This window comes from Marmota marmota, unplaced genomic scaffold, assembly GCF_001458135.2.
Source record: "Marmota marmota marmota unplaced genomic scaffold, marMar, whole genome shotgun sequence".
Taxonomy (NCBI): Eukaryota; Metazoa; Chordata; class Mammalia; order Rodentia; family Sciuridae; genus Marmota; species Marmota marmota.
This window is the reverse complement of record NW_026000101.1, coordinates 16,480,524-16,486,523: the sequence shown is the minus strand read 5'-3', so window position 1 is coordinate 16,486,523 and position 6,000 is coordinate 16,480,524.

The window sequence follows — 6,000 nt, the reverse complement described above, 5'->3', positions numbered from 1 at the left end:
GTGGGTCGCAGGCCCGCCTACCTTGCAGGAGTGATTGGAAGCTCTGTTCAGCCGTGGGCCACTGGGCCTTTTCTGCCGGTGGTCACCGTTCCGCCTACCTGGCAGGCGCTGGGGGAGTTTTCAGCAGTTTTAATGTGTATCAGAGTGTAGATTTATTTGCCTTTTATCCTTTGGGGGGTTTACTGAGCTTTTTGAAATCTGAACATATTACATACATGCTTTATTGCTTATAATTTAAGTTTTCTCTCCAGTCAGAATCAATATGACCCTACTGCATTATCAGATTTTTTTCACTATATCTCATTCAATATAATTCCCATAACAAACTATATTAATGTCTACACTTGACAAATGAAAAATTAAGATTCAGAGAAGGGGTCACTCCGAGTTCATTTCCTTTGTTGGGATGAGTTCTGGTCTTCCATACCTGAGAGTCTTTTAATAGCATTGGAGTTAGACCACCTATTGTACAAAAACAGTTTCAGAGGTTCTGTCCATAGTCAGCCAAATCCATAGCTCTGGGCTCAAGGTAGAATATCATGGCAGAAGAAAGTTGCTGAGTTTATGACAGCAGGAAGCAAGAGAGCCTACTGGGTTTTTTGAATCTGTAGGTTTATGTCAAAGTTTTCAAAAGTTATTATTTCAAATATTTTCAGTTTTGCACTTTTTCCTCTCCTTTTGAAATCTAATGAAATAAATGCCGGACTTACTATTCCAAAGGTCCCTGTGGCTCTTTGCAGTTTCTCTTGTTTTCCTTGCTGTTGTTCAGACAATTTTACTGATTATCTTCATGTTCATTGACTGTTTATGAACTTTTTAAATTTTAACACTGCCATTTTTTTTTTCTATACTAGAGATTGAACCCATGGGCACTCTCACTGATCTAAACTCCCTACCTTCTTTCAACTTTTATTTTGATACAGATCTCACTAAATTGTCCAGGCTGGCCTTGAATTTGTAAACTTGCAGTCCTGCTGCCTCAGACTCCTGAGTAGCTGATACTATAGGGTGTACTACTGTATCCAGCCATTTTTGTATTTTCCATTTCCTTATTAAAACTTTCTAGTTTCTATTTGTTCCAAAGGTGCTTGCAACTACTTGTTGGAGTATTTAAAAAATTTTGTTGTTGTTGTTGTTGTTGATGGAAAGGATTCTCTTATTGTATTTATTTGTTTTTATGTGGTGCTGCTGAGGATCAAACCGAATGCTTTGCATGTGCCAGGCAAGCACTCTACCACTGAGCTATAGCCCCAGCTGCTTTAATGTATTTGCCAGATCATTATGATATCTGAATCAACTCAGCTGTGACCTGTTGTCATACTTGTGAGTTGAGATTTTCCTGGTTCTTCATATACCAAGTAATCGTGGATTCTACCTAAGACATTTATGCTACGAGGCTCTAGGTCTTGTTTAAATCCTATGAAAGGAGGACTGGGTTTGGTGACACTCCTATAATCCCAGTCACTCAGGAGGCTGAGGCAGGAAGATTGTAAGTTCAAGGCCAGGCTCAGCAACTTAGAGACCCTGTCTCAAAATAAAAATTAAAAAGGGGTAGGGATGTAGTTCAGTGGTGAAGTGCCTCTGGGTTCAATCCCCCACCCGTACCAAAAATTAAAAATAAATCCTATGATGAATACTGTTGTTTTTGCATTAGTATGCTTTCGACCTAATTAGGTTCAGGCTGGTAGACCTAATCTGCCTTTTGTGGGCTATGGTTAGAATTACATTTAGTTTTGGGATCTATTCCATGTGTGCACCACCCAGTGGCCATTTTAGAATCGGGATGATGGTAATTTCAGCTCTCCCAAGTGGTTTTTTTTGTTGTTGTTGTTTTGTTTTTTTAAACACTGTTTAAAAGCACAGTCACCTAAGTACAGCTCAGAGTTGTTTACAGTTTGTAAACAATACAAAGACAGAGAAAGTTATGGGGTCACTTACCCAACTTCCTTCTACTCCATGATCTCATACTATTCATTTCCCTGGGTTCTTCGTTTTGGTTCTCCAGCTAGAAAGCTTTACTTAAACCACTCTGCCACACACATCCACAGCTATGCTCAGTTCAGGTCAGATCAAGCAACAGGAAGATAATAGAAAAAAAAAAATGGTAAACTTGGGCTGGAGATATAGCTCAGTTAGTACAGTGCTTGCCTCGCCTGAGTTTAATCCCCAGCACCAAAAAAAAAAAAAAAAAGTTAAAATAATTGCCAGTGAGTGCTTCATAGTTTTGCCTTCTTCCCCAGTTCTGTTGCCACTGTTACTTTTTACAATTCTCAAATAGATCTCCATGAATTCTGGTGGGTATTATAGGTCCATTCATTCAGTAGAAGACACCACGAGTGTGCTTATGCCATCTTACCCCTTCTCATGATTTTTCCAACAATGAGTCTATAATTTTCCTTTTTCTTTATTTGATGCTCTTTTTTAAAAATTCTCTGAAGAACTTGTGAGGGCTGGAATTTTTACTAATAAAGCCAAATGGCATTCTTTGTGGGAAGGTTGTTATTAAACTGCTTTTACTAGTTATAGGAATATTCAATCCTATATCTCCTTGTATTATTTTAAGGTGTATTTTTCTAGGCATTTCTCTGCTTCTTTCAAATTTTCAGTTATTATCTGTATACCTTATAATCATTATAATGTCTTTTTTTTTTTTTAAGACACAGAGGTTTATTTAGGAAAGCAGATGCACATTCAAGGAAGAATTAGAGGGCAATCTCAAAAGAGAGATGCCTTTGGGGTAAAGCAAGGAATATACACTCAAGGGAGAATGTGAGCTATTTTCAGAGGGAGAGACAATAATCCATTGGTGTGGGGTGTTAATATTTATAGAGGGCTAGTGCTATGGGCTGGAATTGGAATAGAGATGTAGGCAAGACTGAGCTACACAGTTTCATGCTAGTTTTTCCTTTGCATGCACATTTCCCTCATTTTACAAGGGCATAGACAAAGGACATACTAATCCATATTTAAAATGTGCTTTCTACATCTTAGTGGCTGTGGGCGCTTCTTTTAAGATTCTTCATCCTAAATTCCTATCTCATTCCTCCTTCCCAGACTTTGATCCCCTAATCTTAAGAGTTTGGTAAGGGTGAAGATTCATCTTCTATGGGTGCTTCAGGGTGCCAAGGGGCGATGATCCCGTCTAGTCAGGGATCAAAAGTCTTATCCTGACAATTCTAAAGGAGATGGGCACTGGTCTCAGTTGTGGGGATGGCTTGGAATTCTTGCACTGCCATTCTCAACATGGAAATGTAATCTGGAAGACATAGAGTTGTAGAGCTTTTAGAGGGGTTCCATCATTCCCTGGGTTCTGGTTGACGTTATAGTGGGCAAGGGCCAAAACATTGACTGCTTTTTTCTTAGCCCTTTTACCTTTTTGGCTTTGGTTCCCAAGTTTGGGTTTTAAACATCCAGCAGGCCAGTTTCACCAGAGTGCCTTTGAAGATCCCCATACGGGCCACCAAGAGTTGTCATGGGAGATGTCTCCACAGAAGGGTCAGAGGAGTTCCCACAGAGAAGCACTCAGAACCAGCAGTATTCTTGGCAAGCATGATGGAAAAGAATTTCAGCAAATACCAGTCAAAGGCACAGTAGTTTATTTAGGAAAGTAGATACACACTCAAGGAAGAATGGGGGGAGCAATCTCAAAAGACACCCCTTTGGATTAAAGCAAGGAATATGCACTCAAGGAAGAATGTGGCCTATCTCCAGAGGGAGAGACCTTTAATGCCTTTAAAACATTCAGTTATGCTCCTGTTTTCATGCTTGATTTTAACTTTTTAGAAAACTTTATATCAATCTCACATAGATGTAAATCTTCATGACCTTGGATAGGCAATGGTATCTTAGACATGACACCAAAAGCAAAAATAACTTGAGAAAGAACAGCATAAAAAAAGCAAAAAGACAATTCTGGAAAGTAAAAAGAGTGGCACATGCCTGTAATCCCAGCTATTAGGAGGCTCAGGTAGCAGGATTTAAAATTTGAGGCCAGACAAGGTAACTCAGAGAGACCCTGTCTCAAAATAAAAACTGGGCTGGGGATGTAATGCTTGAGGTCCTGGGTTCAATCCCCAGTAATACACACACACACGGAAAATATTTGACAAGCACATATAATTATTATAATAAAAAGGCAAATAAACCAATTAAAAGGTAGGCAAAATATCTGAGTAGACATTTCTCAAAAATACATGAATGGTTAAAAGGTACATGAAAGGACACCTTGATATAATTAGTCCTTGGTGAAATACAAATCAAAACCATGAAGAGCTATAATAAAAAAGACAAGACATGTTAGTGAGAAGGTGGAAACCTTCATACAATGTTGGTGGGAATGTAAAATGGCGTAGTCATTTTGAAAAACAGTATGAAGATTTCTCAAATGGTTAAACGAATTACTGTATGAGCCAGTAATTTCACTCCTAGGTATATAAACTCACCAACCAAAAATTTGTCCAAGATTTTGGGGATGTAGTTCAGTGGAAGAGCACTTGCCTAGCATGTATAAGGCCCCAAGTTCAATTCCTATCACCACAAAGCACAGGGGTGGGGGTGAACAAAATTATTTCTAGCAGCATTATCCATAACAGCCAAAAAGTGGAAGTGACCCAAATGTCCATTCACTGAAATATGCACAAAGTATGATACATCCATTTAACAGAATATTATTCAGCCATAAAAGAGAATGACATATTGACACATGCTACAACATGGATGAACCTTGAAAACATTATGCTAAGTAAAAGAAGCCAGTCACAGAGAGCTACATATCATATTTTATCTACATGAAATGCCTGGAATAGGCAGATCTATAAAGACAAAAAATGGACTGTTTGTTTCCTAGGGCTGAGGGGTTTAAAGAAGTAACTGATAAAGGGTATGGACTTCTGGGTGTGATAAAAATGTTCTAAAATTGATCATGATTGCAGCTCATTGATGGATGCCCAACTCAATGAATATATTTAAATGGGTGATTGGCAAGATATGTGAATTGTCTCTCAATAAAGTTGTTAAAAAGATACTGTGGCATCTGTCTCAGTCATTCTCTCTTTCTTGGATTATTCATCCTGGGGGATGCCAAATTCTGTGTTGTGAGACTCCAGGAGAGGACCGCCAACAGTCACGTGAGCTTGAGAGTGGATTACCCTGCCTCAGTCATGCTTTCAACAGCTGCAACTCTGGCCAACAGCTTGACTACAACCTCAGGAGAGATACTGAGTTGGAACCACCCAGCCATGCCCTCCCAGATTCCCCACCCTTAGAAGTCATGTGAAATAATAAATGTTTGTTATTTTAAGGTAATAAGTTTTAAGAAAATTATTATACAGCAAAAGGTAATATGGGCCCATTCATCCATTCATCTCTTTAAGACAGAAATTTCTAATAAAACTTTATTGTTACTAATTATTTGTTGTTAACTTTCTGGCATATTTTGTCCTGTTGTTTAAATGCATAGTAGCACAATGATACTCAAAACAACAACAAAAAAGATTATTTTGCTATGTTGGGGATAGAATCCAGGGCCTTGTACACATTAGGCAAGTTCTCTACTCAACTATACCCTCAGCCCCCAGAACCAAATTTTTAACATTAAGAGCCTTGTCATGAGAACATTTAAAAAAAAATCTATTATATTTGTAGTACACATTTTTCTTACAAAGGAATATCAATAAAAGTCAAGCACACCCCCCCAAAAAAAAAGTATAAGAAGGTACAATTTAGGGGACATACAATGACAGTATGTGTGTATAGAGCACAAATAAGAATCTGAAATTTTTAAAAAATATTTTTTAGTTTTAGGTGGACACAATATCTTTATTTTGTTTTTATTTTGTGCTGAGGATCAAACCCAGTGCCTCACACATGCTAGGCGAGCGTGCTACCACTTGAGCCACATCCCCAGCCCTGAAATTTCTTTATGTTGATAAACTTTCTCATTTTTTTAAATGGATGATAGTGGGTATCAAATTGCTGTGGTATTTAGACTCTACAGGTTTA